Genomic DNA, 18,129 nt, shown 5'->3' with positions numbered 1-18,129 from the left:
CCTACATTCGACTGAACATGAATTTGTGTATAAACTAATGTAAAATATACCCGATTTTAATTAAACTTGGTATATGCTGTGTTTCATGTTTACCCAGTACGTTTACCGGTTGGCGGTTGAAATCGGTCAACAATAAAGAGGTACAAAGGGAGGGTAAATTTACCCCAACTTGGGTGTTTTTGCACTACTATACACAAAATGAAAAGAAAAGTTTCCTTATAACTATTAGAACAATTACTTGATTTGATACAACATGGTGTATATTTCTTTGAATATCTTCACTGCTTGGTTATTGAATTTTGTTAAAAATGAAAGGGTGGCTGTACCCTCACTTTCTTTCTTCCGCCATAATTTTCGCGTTGAGAAAAAATGATTCTGATATAACATTGAATTCATTTTTATCTATTTTCAAACATCCTCATTTTTGGGGGTTGAAATCTATCAAATAAGTCGAGTGAATTTACCAATCTTAAAATATATGTTGCGCAATATATATATATATATATATATATATATATATATATATATATATATATATATATATATATATATATATATATATATATATATATATATATATATTAAATCCTCCAATTTTCATTAAACATGGCATGTATTCTTTTGAGACTTTAGAATTATATTTCCGTTTTATCTGGCTCTGAAGTTAGAGCCACGATCATCTTATAAAACATGTTTAATCGTAACTTATTGAAAAACTGAGCGAAGTTCCTCAAGTGGTAAAGCGTTGGCTTTGCTTTCGGGAGGTCGTGGGTTCGATTCCCGCTGCCGACCATTCTGACTCGGGTTTTTCTCAGTCCTACCAGGCAAATGTAAGGATGCTACCTACTAAACAGGCCCTGGCCGATACCTTCCCAAATCCTTTCTACTGTTGTTACATATCCAGTATAAAATGATCTCTGAGCTATATCTGGTGATTGTTAAATAAATAAATAAATACCAGATTTTCACGAAAAATGGCATGTGGTTCTTCTTTGGGGCTTCCCAGTGAAGCATATTGGTTGGGATTGAATTCCCTGATAAGTTTTGTCAAATTCCAGCTTTAAGAAAACGTTTCAGGATAAGTTTCGTTAAAAATAAAACAAATCCAGAATTCATGAAATATAATGGGCGTTTCATTTGAAATCTAAGCACGACTTCTGCTGGATGAGGTTAAAATTGGTCAAAGTTTAGATAGTAGTTAATCCATTTAATCCCAAATTATTTTTGATTCAGAATTCCTTCTACACTTATTGATTCTGACCTCATTTAATATATTTTGAGCATTTTAGTAGTAGCAGATGGACTGGTAGCAGGTCCTTATTGTAAAAGACGAAATAAATCCACAATAAATAATCTACAGACAAAAATTAATAAAAATAAATTGTTCCCATTTGGGAACAGTGGGATTAAAAGTGTTAAAAAAGAAAAAAAACTTTCACTCACTTCAACAATAAATATATTGTACTGTTTATTAATTGATGTCTCTCGAGAAACATTAATGAGTAATTTTTTGGGATTATTTTTACATGGCTCGGTATGCCCCCCACTCCGGTAACCCCCGGCTGGCAACCGAATGGGATGAATTTGGAAGTTAATGCGATCGCAGTTTCACCATTGATCTCAGCGACAGCAAAAACTATAAACTCGACACTAATAACGGTCATTTTCTACTACTTTTACATGTTCCGGCAAACGACACCTCTGAGACCCCCCCCTGATTCGAATTTCGAAAAGAAAAAAACGCTTCGTCTTGGTCTGGGGCCTGGACCAAGGTACCCGTGACCAAAATTTGGTAGCTTTCTGTCCAGTCGTTTGGTCCCCAGGCCACACACAAACAGACACACGAACAAACTCTTTATTTTATTTATATTAGAAGATAAATATGTAATGTACCAGTATATGTTTTACATTATTAGATACACATTTAATATGTTTTACATTTAATATATAATTAAAATTTGATTAATCAGAGAAAGGAACAGTGTTTTACTGGCATATAATTTATCTTATGTGCGAAGGGGTCCTGGTTTGAATCTCAGCTTCCCATGCGCAACATTGTTCATTATAGAGTATTGTCCCTTACAGAATGACAATCGCCAGATTTAATAATAATAATATGCATTAACTTTTAAGTCAGTGGCGTCATTTAGAACGGGCAGGAGAGGGCAATTGCCCCTCCCCCCAGAGTTTCGCACACCTATTAGAAAACACGTTTGGAACTGAATAGAGATGAATGTTAATTGTTAATTTGTTTGTTCTTTAAATGATTGATTTTAAGATACTGCAGAAAAATGATCAATGTATGAATAATGTATGACTACTATTGAAGTATTTCGTAAATATACGCATACACTTCTGTGCTTTTCCATTTGTGCTCCACAATATGAACCATGGGTGATATAATATACTTTAATGTATATACAGCTGACAGACTGATATAGTTTTAAAATAATTTGAAAAATGTACAGCACCAAAAGATCAGAGTGCACATGAACGTTTTTTTTTTTCGTTTTTCAAGAAATAATAAAAAAAATAGGAAGTTTATAAGATCAGAGTGCACATGAACGTTTTTTTTTTCGTTTTTCAAGAAATAATAAAAAAATAGGAAGTTTACAGTCATATAAATAGTGCAAGTATTTTATTTAAAATAACTATTGTATCTAAATATTAGGTTAGATAATGCCTAGAGTACGTATAAAATCTATAGGCATAAACAATCTAACCACTGTAGTACGTTCAATGTTCCCTATTTTGGGATCGAATCGGAACCTTATGCACGCGCGCTAAGGTACACACAAACTAGTGAAGGTGTACATCTATACATCTATTTATCCCCTCTCTCTCTATATATACATACATATATACATATCATATATATATATATATATATATATATATATATATATATATATATATATATATATATATATATATATATATATATATATATATATATATATATATATATATATATATATATGCCCAAAAATAGGTATACACCACTACATTGATGAAGTATAACATTGTAATTTATGGGTTTATTTGCTTCGGCTCTTACGATCTAATTAAAAACACATTAAGAACAAATCATAAAGAAACTAATTATACCTGATGGATAATAATAAGAAATGATATAAAACGCAATTAGCTGATCAGTACGGTACTGTACACCTACTTTTGAGCCACCTTGTATGAAGGATCTTTTCCTCCAGAGCAAACCGTGAAATGACGCCCCTATTTTAAGTTCGAAAATATATTTATACTAGTGTTGAATGTTGTTCTTATATCATTGAGCGGTTCGAGAAAAGATAATGGTTTGTCACATTTTCCAAATTTCGAACAAAACTGAAAAATGTTCAAAACATTTCCATGCAATTCAATCCAATGACACACAACAAACAAGCTTTCCCAGCCACCTCCAAGCACATTTCCCAAATATAAAACTAGCTACATACTGTTCTGTAGCTCGATTCCATCCCAGTCATACTTAACAACTCAATTTCACTGAAGTGGCGCTTATCAATTGTCTTCCCCCGACCCGAGCTCAATTATTTAGCTGGAATCGTATGTAAGTTATGCAAAAGTATTAATATTTTAATTAAGTTTTTTTTTTCACGAATATATTCTGAGAAATATACTACGAAAATAAATTGCCCGAAGCGGTCATACTTCGTTACGTGAAAACATGTCTAAAGTTTCCTCATTAAAAAATATCACTGAAGCATATATATATATATACTCACACACAAACGGCCATTTTATATTAAAGAAAAAGCGCACAGCAGAAAACAAAACAAAAAAAGAAATTTAAAAAATTAAATGTTTATTACTTTTAAACAGTTCTTCTTCACCTCTCATTACGTGCAAATTTTCGATAAATTGTGTAATTAAATATAAATTAACTATTAAATGCATGCAAGAAAAAATATGTTGAAAATTGCAGCAGAAAATGCAAAAGAAACTACACTAAATTACAAATAAATCAGATATTAAGTTATGTGGACTTAGTTTGCCACATGGAAATAAATCTAAGTATGATATGAGTCATGGTTCTGAAATTTCTGTGTAAATAAAATGCACAAAATAAATGTCCATATTAAGACGTGACCACAGATAGTATTGGTTAAGCATGGATTTAGCATGAACAATAAAAGCCTGTCATAATTTATCTACATCTATCATAACTGGACAGTATTGGTTAAGCATGGATTTAGCATGAACCATAAAAAACTGTCATTATTTATCTATATCTGTCATAACTGGAAAGCTAGTATTGGTTAAGCATGGATTTAGGATTGACTATAAAAACCTGTCATTATTTATCTATATACATCTATCAAACTGGATAGTTAGTATTGGTTAAGCATAGATTTAACAGAGACCATAAAAACCTGTCGTTATTTATCTATCTATTATAACTGGATAGTTAGTATTGGTTAAGCATAGATTTAACAAAGAACATAAAAACCTGTCATTATTTATCTACAGTATATCTATTATAACTAGATAGTATTGGTTAAGCATGCATTTAGCATGAACAATAAAAATATGTCATTATTTATCTATATCTATTATAACTGGATAGTTAGTATTATTTAAGCATGCATTTAGCATGACCTATAAAAACCTGTCATTATTTCTGTATATCTATCATAACTGGATAGTTAGTATTGGTTAAGCATGAATTCAGGATGGACCATAAAAGCTTGTCATTATTTATCTATCTACATCTATCAAACTGGATAGTTAGTATTGGTTAAGCATAGATTTAACAAAGACGATAAAAACCTGTCATTATTTATCTATATCTATTTAACTGGATAGTTAGTATTGGCTAAGCATAGACTTAACAAAGACGATAAAAACCTCTGTCATTATTTATCTATATCTATCACAACTGGGTAGTTAGTATTGGTTAAGCATGGATTTAGGATGGACCATAAAAACCTGTTATTATTTATCTATATCTATTATAACTGGATAGTTAGTATTGGTTAAGCATGCGTTTAGGATGGACTATAAAAACCTGTCATTATTTATCTATCTACATCTATCAAACTGGATAGTTAGTATTGGTTAAGCATAGATTTAACAAAGACCATAAAAACCTGTCATTATTTATCTATATCTATTACAACTGGATAGTTAGTATTGGTTAAGCATGCATTTAGCATGGACCATAAAAACCTGTCATTGTTTATCTATATCTATCATAACTGGATAGTTAGTATTGGTTAAGCATGGATTTAACATGAACCATAAAAACCTGTCAGTATGAAGTTAAATAACAATTTCCTGTACATGTAAAATATTTCACTGAAACATAACAATAAAATAATAAACGCAAAAAAGAAATAGACCAGTCATTCATGCAAATATAAAAACAATTAAGCATGCATAGAGATATCAAACACAATAATCACATGTATATTATGAAGAGTGACAACCAGTATTTTTTTTTATATAATAGCAAAATCTCTAATAGATATAATATATCGAACTCTAATAGATATACTCATAAGATGTGAGTAGTTATTGGTTGTAGACAAACACCTCCTAGGTACATTAACGTTAACGAGTACAGATACACTTAAAAATTTTGTAATTCCTAGCAGTTGTGTAAGGAACATGGAATTATCAATATTAATTAACTTTAGTTTTCCAGTTACAATTTCATGCAATAATTTTACGATCATATAAAGTTCTTCTTTCTGATATTTCAAAATTCAAGTAAATGCCTCTATAGTGTATACTAGTCTTTGGTCCCCAGAATCCCGCGTTTGTTCCACCTATGGCCTCGGGCCCCTTAACCCATTACTGCCCCTTGGCAACTTAAGTTGCCATGGCAATTTTTCGTCATAGCGCAAAAACTCATGGATTTATGTTGCATTTTCTTTGTATGATATATTGATGCGGGATTAGCACTGTTTTTTGGGTACAATGTGTTTAGAAGAGAAAGAGGCAACTGGATTTATTTGGAAGACTCCAGAAGGAAGGATTGAGGGTCTGTAAAGGAAAGATTGATTTGATTTTGATAGTTATGATTTTCCAGTGTATTTTCTCCTTGAAAATTGCAACTTTTCAAAATGTTCCCTTTTTTTGAATGTGTTGCCTGTTGGGAACTTAAGTTGCCGGGCTAAAAAAACAAGAAATAAAAATTAATATTTTTAAAAAATATTCTAATATATATTTTCGAGTACTACTAAGCCCAAATAGGCGAAAAAAGTTTTCAAAATACCAGTGGGAAATTCTGGGCACTAATGGGTTAAACCCACAATTCCGCCGAATTTCAAGTTTCTTTTCCTATTTCAACTATCTAAAAGATAAGATTTTGTATCACAAGAAAACGCCCGTTTAAATAACATAGGAAATTCTTCATCTCCCCTTTAAACCCCATAAAAACTAAAAATATTCACTTTTGACAATTTTCCTGTGGGTTAGTTCCGAAAAGCTACAATCATGCGAAGTTTCAACTTTCCACGTCAACCGGAAGTACCCGTTATTTTATGTCATTTCATGTAATTTTATATGTAGTTATTATTACGATAGTACGAAACTTCTGAAAATACTTAAAGAAATCGGAGTCAACTGGAGAGATCGACGACTCATTCAAAACCTGTACATAGGACAACGAGTGAAGATCCGCTTGAATGAAGGGGAAACCAATAGTGTGGAAATCGGACAAGGAGTCAGACAAGGATTTAGTTTGTCGCCTCAATTATTCAACATTTACAGTGAATGTTTAATGAAGGAGGCATTAATGAGAATTGGAGATTTCAAGATTGAAGGGCAGATCATTAACAAGATTACGTATGCAGATGATACGGTTATAATAGCTAAAACCGAAGGAGGACTACAGGAGATGATTGACAAAATAGTTGACACTGGAAAACTGTATGGAATGGAAATTAACATCGAAAAGTCGAAAACATGAGAACATCCCGTGGAAACACGCCCTTACGGATCAGAGTAGAGCAAAGAGAACTTGAAGAGGTCGATAATTTCAAGTATCTGGAAAGTATTTTGACGAGAGACGCTTACTGCACCAAAGGGATCCGGTCAAAAATTGCCATAGCTAAAGAAGCATTCAACAAGAAAAGATCACTCTTAACTAGCAGGCTCAACATTGGACTTAAGAAGAAGTTGGTCAAGTGCTATATATATATATATGGAGCATTGGACTGTATGGTTCAGAGACTTGGAACATTACGGAAGTTAGAGAGGAAATATTTGGAGAGCTTCGAAATGTGGTGTTGTAGAAAGATGGAGAAGATGAAATGGACAGAGAGAGCAACAAACGAAGATGTTTTAAAACGGATAAGAGAGAAGAGGACACTTCTAGACACCATCCTTCGTAGAAAGGCCAATTGGATTGGACACACCTTGAGAAGAAATTGTCTGCTTCACACCGCCATAGAAAGAAAGATGGAAGGAAAGCGAGGAATAGGAAGAAGAAGAACACAGCTGATCGATGATTTGAAAGTTAAGAGAAAATATTGGGAGTTAAAAGAGGAAGCTGAAGATCGACAAAAGTGGAAGAAACATTTCCAGGCCAAAATCTAAAATTGAAAAAAAAAAAATCCTCATTAGTCCCAGGACTTGCCGAAAGGCAGGAAACTTTAATAATAATAATAATAATAATAATAATAATAATAATAATAATAATAATAATAATAATAATAATAATAATAATAATAATAATAATTACGTAGAATGAAATCATTCCCTTTGAAGAAAGAACTCCCTCGTACCTAATTTAGATATTATTATTACATTAGAATGTGTGCCTTCCGCATAGAAAATCCGGGTTCAATTCCCGGTGGGAGCTCATAAAGTTCGGATTCTACGTTAAAACTATAGGTTTACGACTGGTATAATCTCAGTGCCGAAAAAAAAAAAACGTTTTAACTCTTAAATCCATTTCAGGAATGACCTGGCAAAAGGCACATAAGTGAAATTTAAACTTGTAGTCCACATGAACTTATTGGCTCTCCAACTGTATCTGTTTATTTACAACATTGCCAAAATACTTTTCTTCTTATTTTTGCAGCATTCTTCTTAAACGTTTTTTTTTTTTTTTTACGTTGAAAAATGGTATTCTGTAATAATCAATTTAAAAAAAAAATCATACCAAATTAGCTATTTCTGATATATTGATGCATTATTATATATCATTTAGTATATAGTTTTGTGCATATATTATTAATTTTCCACAGAATAACGTGTAAACTTTATTGATACGGACTCTTGATCCATTTATAAATTTTGAAACATCTGGACGTAATGAGCAACTATTTTATCTTAACCTCAGTTTCTCCCAACAATATTAATCCATGATCAACATTTATTATTCTTATACGATACCTTTTATGTATTGTGCCCCATAGTGTGGTTGTTAACGCTCTTGTTCAATAATTTTAAGATCATAGAAAGTATTTTTTTTTTCTGAAAGTTTCAAAAATTCAAGTAAATGCCTGTATAGGCCTAGTGTATACAGGCTAGCTGGGGCTCCGCCCCCAGTCCCCCTGTTTGCTCGGCCTGCGGCCTTGTATTTCTTAAACCCACAATTCTCCCGAACATCAGGTTTCTTTTCCCATTTCAACTATCTAGAAGATATTATTTTGTGTCCCAAAAAAAAAAAAAAAAAAAAACGGCCATTAAAATAACATGTGAATTTCTTTATCTTGCTTTTACACTCTTAAAAACTAAAAATATTAACTTTTGGCAATTTTTCTGTCGGTTAGTCTCGGAAAGCTACAATCATGCCAAATTTCAACTTTCCACGTCAACCGGAAGTACCCCTTTATTATATGTGTCAGTGCATGTAGTTTTATATATAGTAGAATACCAATTCACCCACGCAATAATTGTCAATATATTTGCAATCTCCCGCCTCTTAAGGGTCCTCACTACTGCGAAATTAAACTACCGCTAATTTTAGAGATTTTCTGTAATAATTTCAAAACAAATAAAAATATTCGAAAAGCAGAAACGTAGTGAACTAGACAATACGATTTTGCATGTGATAACTGTTATCACAAGTCATCTATCTACTTCCGATTTGCAACAGTAGATAGATTTAGTTTTTTTTTTTTTTTCGGATTTTGTAAATAGCGGCATACTTAAAGCAGATAGGTGAACTGTGGTGAAAGTATCACATGCAAAATAGTACTGTCTAGTTCACTACGTTTCTGTTTTTCGAATATTTTTATTTGTTTCGGAGATATTACAGAAAAACTCTAAAATTAGGGGTAGTTTAATTTCGCTGTATTGAAGACCCTTAAACACCACTTACATTGTATTGGTTGCAAGTATATGAAAGAAAATAGGGTTCTTTTGAAGCAAAAAAAGCTGCGGACATACAATTGTGTATCGCTACATGTGGCAGTTCAAAACAAAGGTTTCCTAGCCACTTAGTCTGGTTTTCGAATTTCCTGCAACTGTGTGATGAAGTCGTATTTTTTGTACACAAAAAGCCCACACAGAACCCAAATTTCTCGTTTCTGTCCCCCCAGAGTATTCATTTTTTTTCTTAGCGAGCCCTTAAAAGTTTATGCTGTTTTCAAAACTTACTCTTCCCTTTTTTTCCTGAATTTTAGTGAATAATAATAATTTTTTAAAAAATTAAAAATTACGAAGCCAGATAGTATCTCCAAAATGTCATGATATCAACCGATAATTGTTTTAAAAACTTTTTGCATACTGTATAATTAAATTTGTATAGTGTTGTCCCGTTCCCTCCCACATCCTCATTCTTCCAATGCTTTAATAAGCGTTCACTTTTTCATTAATCATCCGTGTCCTTTAGCCTAAAGGCAAGGGCACCGATTTCTCTGTAAATTTGGCGGGGGGGGGGGGCACTCAGACGCACAAGGTAAATATATGAGGATGTTAAGACAAATTGCATTCAAATTATGCCAAATATGGTATATTCATAAATACAATAGGGAGGTCTACATGAGCTTTGGGGGGGGGGGTCCCCGGCCTCCCCAGGATCGGCACCCTTGCCAAAAGGACATTTATATATATGTCATTTTCACGTTATACTAGATTTCGCTTGCAAATTTTTGTAACCAAGTGGCTATTGTGTGTTTTCGGGTTGGATTCATAGTAGAGGCACAGAATCATGGTTGACCCGGCATTGGAAGGCAAATGGGCAGGGCTGTAACTTGTAGGGGGCCACATCCCCCCCGCAGAGAAGCTCCTCACCGTTCGAGGGGGACCCACTTTAAGACAAAATTTTCTTACTCCATAATACGATACGGACATGAAATTATAAATGAAGCATCAAACAGGTTCACTACATTACATAAACAAAAGAGAACACAAAAGGTAAATAAAACAAAAATGAGTCGTGGGCCCATTTCAGTAAAAAGTGTCTACTATTAGGGGCCTGAGAAATAATATCTATTCGTATGGCTTTGAGATTTGTCAATATTGTCCCCTTAATTAATTTACCACGTGTGGAACGGACCCAGAGGCATGCGGGAGGGCCCACAAAGAGTAAGGGAAAGATGGAAAGAAGGGATGGGGAATTTTGCGGGAGGGCTCAAAACAACTTTTTCTGGGGGTCAAATATTAATGCTTGCCCCCCCGCAGCCCCAGTAAAATCTAAGTTACGGCGCTGCAATTGGGGAAATATTTGGAGTGAGATGTAGTGAAATCTGGTCTAGGAAGCCAGAAATGAAGATTTGGAGAGCAACATACGGTACCAGCAACTACAAGTCTAACAGACTATAACCCTCGCGAGCTGCAACGCTATAAAGAGAGTTAGGAAAGTGTTGGATTAACTTATCTAAAGCTCACATGGACACTCCTATCATTACTCTATCGAAGAGCGGGCCAAGGAACAAATCGGATTATAAAAATTTACTGTCTGTCTAACTCTTGTAAAGGAGAAAAAAAGATGGCGTTCCGAGTTGGCATACTTTTCTTCCGAATTAATCCCCACCCATTTTCCGAAGAACCTTGGAATCAAGCTGGTCGGCCACTACACCACGTATTGAGCACAGCGGGCTCTTACGAAATGCTACCGTGTGTGTGTGATGATAACATTGGTTCGTCCCATTCGTTCGTTCCGTCAAACTGCCACAACACACAACGCCGTTATAACATCACGTTTCCGAAACTTCCCCAAGTCGTACTTTCGTTAGAAAACATTTTATTTATTTATTTATTTATTTATTTTGTTATTTTAATTAGATTTCAAAATCTTTTAATCAAAGTCTGCAATATCCACTAATTTCGGACATCCACAGAATGTATACACGCACACATACATATTTTGTTTAATTTTTCGAGTAGTAGCTTGGATCGATTTGAGAGTTTATCTATCTTCTTTTTTCCGCAGTACCAAGGCTTATATGAGACGTCAACCTATACAGAGGCGGATCTACAAGATAAAAACTGGGGGTGGGGCAGCCACAACCCAGACTATGACAGGTATAAGTAATAGCTGCAATTATTTTTGTCACTCAAAGAACTGGAAGGGGGGCTAGACCCCAGGCCAGCCCCGGACCAGATCCACCACTGGATCTACATTTTCAAAATAAAAACCGAACCATCGTAACGCACACAAATTTCAAGACTGCCCCATCGGGAATCCCAGATGGGGCACTAAGAAACTAAAGGCCCCCGCAACTAGCCACTAGATGAACGGGGAGGGCTATCGGGTCATAGCATGCACAAAAGTATTATAAGTACTTTCGATTCATCAATAAATAAATTTATAAAAAATCAGTATTAAAAACTAATAAATAAATTAGTAAAAATATTTTATTGTTTTATCATAAAATTGAGATTGATTTCGAGTTTTAATGTTAAAAGGACAATAATTAAAATTTACAATTAGTTACCGTAATAGTACGTGATTTCCGTAATTTCACAGTAACAATAACACAGAAAAAAAGCAATGCACTCTAATCCAAATTTTTTATTTAACAATTTATTAATTTATGGTTAGGTTTCAAATTTAAACAAGAATTTTAGGAATCATCAAAAAAAAATAATAATAATAATTAAAAGATTGCGATCTTGGTCAATAATTAGTTTTTAGATCAGGAGCCACAACATTTTTGAACGGCCCCTAAATCGAGTTTTCGTGTTTTTTTACGGAATAAGTTATTTTTCTTGGATTTATTGGTGAGGCGAAGCGTAATTTCTGCATTATGAACATTTGTCAAAACCTAGATAATTCAAATTATACAAATGACAATTTTGTTTTTTCGATAGTATATGTGTTTCAAGTTAAGCATATTATACGTAAACAAACAACACAGTACCGGCATATCTTCGATATTATGACGAAATGGAAGTTATTACTATCATTAGTACTAATTGTGGAATATAAAATGACAATATTCAGATTTGTAACTTAGCAATTATTAATTCTTTAATTTTGGACGTCTTAATGAGTAAAAAGAACATAAATTGCAACGTAAACATTTTAGTTCTAAAAAGAAAAAAATAAATAATGAAGTTATTATTATTAAATCATATTGTTTATTTCTTCATTTTCTTGATGTTAGATTTTATTATATATATTATTTTAACTAGTGCGGTAGTTTATCGATAATTTCTATTTCCAAGCTTTTTTTAAAAAAAAATCATAAAAAAGGGCTTCATTCAATTTTTTCCAAAATATTTTAATTAAAAATTTATTCCCAGATTTATTATTATTATTAAAAACATTCTTAAACACTTTACAAGAAACTTGTGGAAATATCCCATAAGGTGAGTTAAAAAAATAACAGTAGAAATGTATGTTTCAAATTTATTGGAAGTATCACTAAAATTGTTCCGATATTGTTTCTTTTTTAAAAATATACAATATTCCTAAAATTGGCTTCTTTTTTGGGTACATTTTTCTATACGAATCCGCATATTGTAAAATGTACGGAAAAATTTGTGAAAGTCTTTAATTTGCTTATTTTATGTCGAGAACAGAACCCAACAAACCCCTGCGGGGCTTCTAACCCGTTCCTACTACTACTACTACTAATTATACTATGGATCCGTATAATAAATTTGCATATGTTTTTGTTTGTTTGTTTGTTTCTTGAAATTTAGCGTGTCTTTTCAGCGCCGAGAGTATCCGTGGAGTGCCCTTACAATTTACAGTGGAATCCAAACTATCATCGTAATGCATTCAAATGTTTAGTGCTCCCCAACGGGGAATCGAACTTGAGACCAAGTGCCCGGTAACCCATTAGATTAGCGGCGAGAACTTGGCTACAATCAGCAAAATCATAGTTTTATTGAAAAAAAAATGTTCCTAAATATTAATTACCGATTTTTTACTCGTGTTGCACCTTTATTTTGTAAGCAATGAACCGATGGAACACTTGTTTCTTTTTAGAATAACACTTATGAAAAGCTCCACATATTTTTTTAAAAGTCAGTTTCATATTGAATTTAAATTTTCCGAAGTGATAAACGTGGATGTAATAGGAGATAGAAAAACGTTTAATGAGCGACTTGTTTGTTTACGTGCCGCTAAATTTTGCTGACCATGCACACACAGCTTCTTCGTATCATTCATGCTTATAAAATTTACATTCTAAAAAATATTACTGAAGATTAATCACAATAAAAAGAAAATCCACATGTGTATATATAAAAAATCAAATAAATTAGGAGACAGGTTGAAACTTTCGCTCGCGCAAGTCAAACCCTCCTATCAGAAAATCGAGCACCGCCTTCTTGTGTTTTTTGTTAAGCCACTTTATTTTTGCCTACTTTTCCGTCCAGCTTTCACCAAACAGGAGAGGGAAAAGTGTGTTTCTAAGAGTATATACATTATGAATAAATCATTTTATCATTATTTTTCCTGGTCGAAACAAGTGACCACTTCAGTTTCTCCCCTGACCCTCAAGGTCAGCAGAGTGAACTTTTCGCAACGCAACCCTAATGGCAGATCGTCCCATGTTTCCACGAAACCCCGTCAGCACACACATACATTCGCCTCGGAACAACACGCCCTAAAAATTCTGTTTGTTTATGCTGACGCTGAAAACGACGCGACAGACGCGAAATCGCGCTGCAAACTTGTCTCTAACGTACCACACTATCGTTATGTTTATGTTTTGCACACTTTGATGATAAATTTACAGGTATTTCCCTGATATTTTCCACTTACCTTGAGCAAACCCACCTGCTCCTTCGTCCGACCGAACCACTCCAGCCTTGCTCTCTGTCGCTGGTCATCAACCTTCGGATCCCACCTACCTCCCAACACTCGGAGGTGCTGCCATCTCGCGAGCGTTTTTGCCTGCGTTTTCCTTCGCGGTCCGCAAACAGATTTTTACGACACGACTTCAGCCTTCGGGGCAGACAGGATGAGTGGAGTTAGTGGGGAAGCAAAGGGGAAGGGGGAGGGAGAGAAACTTGCGTGTGAGTGTGCGTTTGTGTGTGTGTGTGCGTATGCGTGTATGTGCATATGTGTTTGTGCTTTCAACATACTCAGTAGCATTTTTTTTTTTTTTTTTTACCCCTATGAGTATTGTTTAGCTGAATTATCGATTGGCCTTTTCGGGATAGTGATAGATTATAACAGAATGATTAGCTTACGAAATTTGGAACAGCAATACATAATTGTTATGAATTAATTTCAGGGTATAGAATAGTATAAACATCTAGGTTAGGATCATATATGCATTTTTAAAAAAATGTTTAGTATTATATTTTTTAAATTGTTTTTATAACTTTATACCCACTCGGAACTTTTAATCCCTCGACACAATAATTTGTGCAAAATTAAGAATTTGTGTCTTGAAAACGCATCGAATAGTCAAACAATGCGCTTTACTGCATTCTTAATGTGTGTAGTATACTAGGGCAGTGGTTCTAAGCCATTGTATTGCAACACATTGGAGTGTCAGGTAGTCCCTTAGGGTGTGTCGCGAAATTTTAGAATTTAAAAATCATGAACTATTTAATAATAATTACCTAAAATCGAGACAGACTGTACCAGTCAACACCTTCAGTAGCAGCAGTAATATCGGCACTACATAGAGTCATCACACTAAAAAAACTTACAGGTTTACATTATTATTATTATTATTATTATTATTATTATTATTATTATTATTATTATTATTATTATTATTATTATTATTATTATTATTATTAACATCAACTCAGATCGATTGCCTCGAAATGTGAAGGAATTTCCGTTCTCTCCTGGTCCTAAACCTCTTTAAAGCAAATTATCCTGAATGCTGAACAACCAACAAAACATTAGTGTGAATGCTGGTTTCATAACCGACAGGATAACTTTAAAACTTCCACAATGATAATAATATTGAACACGTTAAAATGAAGTTATTTTGCTTTATGTAACTCACTTTGCTGTGTGAGCTGAACAGCGGTGTGGATTTCCCATTTCTTTCCATTGTCTTTATTCCACCTGTCTCTTCATTTTTGTTTGCAGTAAGTTACAGCTCTTAAGACAGGTAATATCTTGTCTAATGTACTAATTCCTGTACACAGATTTCTGAAGCTATATGAAACTTTCTTCTCTTGGGTTGTAGCGACAATGTGACTTCCTTTAAGAGCAGCCACTGTTTGCAGGAGTATTATTTATTTCACTCTGTTTATAGGACATACGTGGGATGTTACATAAAATTCGTTGGTTCTCTCTACGTTTCAATTTTATATTGAAGTCTTGGATTGGTTGCCCTGTATTTACGTCGTTTGAGCAACAAGGTTATATAGGACGAAAGAACGTAGTATATGAGGGTACTCCCAAAAGTAAAGTATCTCTCTCTTTCTCTATATATACTTACAGGGCCGTGCCGTGGAGCGACGAGTGAAGCGACGGCCCCGGGCGCCGAAGTAAGGGGGGCGAAAAATTCGGGAGAAAAAAGGAAAAGATAGGAAAAATTGCTTGGAATATATATGAATGGGGGCGCCTTCGTATACTCTCGCCCCGGGCGCTGATTTTCCACGGCACGGCCCTGTGTACTTATAAAAATAATATTTACATCATTTTAAAGCGTGTACCTTAATTTATATTTCTACATAATTATCATTTCTATCTATGCATTTTTGTAGGTGCTATGGTGATGATGGCCATCTCTTACCAGCTAGCCGCCATATGTTTGAAAAAGCGTTCAAGCTCTCATCTTTCACTCTGTCGGTCAAATGCTCTTTCAACTTAGCAAATAGGTGATAATCACTGGGTGCTAAGTCCAGACTATAGAATGAGTGGGAGATTGATGTATCATCTAATCTGTTGCACATCTCGCGCTTCTTTCTTCAATACAACCAGCCGCAAACTCCCTACTCCACTTGCAGACCCAGCTGATACATGGGTCGAAATAGCCGAGAGGAATTAGCAATGTCTGGCTGTTTTGAGCCCTGGCACTAGAACATCTTTAAATTCGACATTGCGGTTTTCCTATTCGGAAACTAGCTTGTCCTTCCGTTCTACCCATACCTATATTGCTCGAGGAGCCCGAAGGTCACAGGAGATACGCGCCCCCGTGCAAATAATCCGTGCTTCTGGGCCGGTTCTCGTCACTTCTTGTGAGGATTCTGCTGATCTCTGTGGTTGAGTAATGTATGGCATATAATTACGCAACAGAGTCAGGAAATGAGGAGAGACACAAAGACCTCTACCGGAAGGCTCACCAGTGGCGCAGGGTTACCTGAGAAGTGACTACAACACTGTACTGACCTTCGATGGGTTTCAAACATACCTCACTTTCCGACATTGAAACCAACGTGTTCGTGACCTACAGAGCCTATCTGTTCTCTACATACCTATACTCACCGGTCACCGGTCACGGGTACTCACCGGTCAAGAAAGTCAAGAAAAGTTTTTCGGCAATCGAGACGAATTGAGAAAACTTTTCCCTTCTTCGTTTCATCTTGTGGGCAACACTAGTTTCTGGAAACCCGTGTTCGATTCCCGGTGGAAACTCATTAATCTGTAGGTTCTAACCTCCCTCATATATCTTCAGTGCTGCAAAAGACACGTTAAGCAATACAACCATGTATTACATCTTTTACGTTTAAATTACTCGAGGCAATAACAAACCTTTAACGAACGCAATAAGATGTTTTTTTTTATAGAATGAAATCGTGCGCCGATACTTTTTTTACGCTGTGTGATTTAGTTTGATGAGATTAGGACAAGTCCTATGTATTATTTTGCCCTAGATTTTTTTTTTACCTTTTTATCTATATCATGCTCTTATACACAATATATACGTATGTACAACGAGTAAACAAAGAAGTAATTGTTTACCAGGAAAAGTGCTTTCATTTGTTGTGTGTCCATAACCACTTTTACGAATTGATAGGCGGTCTATTATTAACTCGGTTATCTTATGTAAAAATTTCGGTTATTACACTTTCAATATAATATATCCTGTGTAGATAATAACTGAAGAAGAGAATGACTTTTTTTCAAGCGTTACTCAACCTCTGCCTCACGTCCCCTTAGTTAGTCACTCAATATTGCATTACCCTTGTTTTTTACCTGCAGGCAGGTTTCAGACCACTTATCGTAACGAAGTGAGATGGGCTACTATAGTGCTGCCAAAATGTCTTGAGCCGTGGCAAAAATGCAAACTAAAGCTCACACCCTTGACACACCCACGCGTTGAGCCAATAAGGGTTCAGCTGTTGCTAAGCGAGAGAGGCTTAGCGAAAGAGAGTAGAATTCGTTCAGTCGATAGCAGCGCTCGGAACAGAGGACTAGGATCAAGTCAATGTTGTATATATTTATACTAAACCAATATATGTAGTAGGAGTAGAGTGATCAGTTCGTTCTATCCGTGGTTCAAAAGAAAAAAGTATGAAAAGTTTTGCTCTTGTTTCTTTTATTATCCCCAAGCTATATTATGCATAAGCGTTCGAAATCTTATTGAATGTCTATGTACGTCCATTGACAACAGGTATTAAAGCAAAAAACGATACAGAATATCGTGAAATGGTTTTCTGGCAATCGATTCAACGTACCAAGAATAGATTCCATCTCATCCGTTAAGTTTCTATTTATGCCACCGATTTCAAAATAAAGGATAATTCTAAGTCCATATATACAGGGTGTTTCAAAACAACACCGACAACGTTTTAGGAGGTGATTCCTTACACCAAGATAAGACTAAAAGTATAGACCAA

The 18,129-nt window shown here is 34.5% G+C and overlaps 1 protein-coding gene across 1 annotated transcript in view; it reads right to left on the bottom strand.

Moving 5' to 3' along the window:
* The window catches only part of LOC145669528 (uncharacterized), a 39,325-nt gene extending 25,067 nt beyond the window's left edge, over positions 1–14,258 (bottom strand). The window contains exon 1 of the mRNA XM_081737709.1: positions 14,138–14,258. The gene's annotated coding sequence lies outside the window, so the exon portion shown is untranslated. The remainder of the gene's footprint in view (positions 1–14,137) is intronic.
* Positions 14,259–18,129: the final 3,871 nt, after the last annotated feature.

Source organism: Thermobia domestica, chromosome 14 (assembly GCF_964235325.1).
Source record: "Thermobia domestica chromosome 14, izTheDome1.hap1.1, whole genome shotgun sequence".
Classification (NCBI taxonomy): domain Eukaryota; kingdom Metazoa; phylum Arthropoda; class Insecta; order Zygentoma; family Lepismatidae; genus Thermobia; species Thermobia domestica.
The sequence above is the reverse complement of the archived record's forward strand: the minus strand, read 5'-3'. Positions and strand labels throughout refer to the sequence as shown.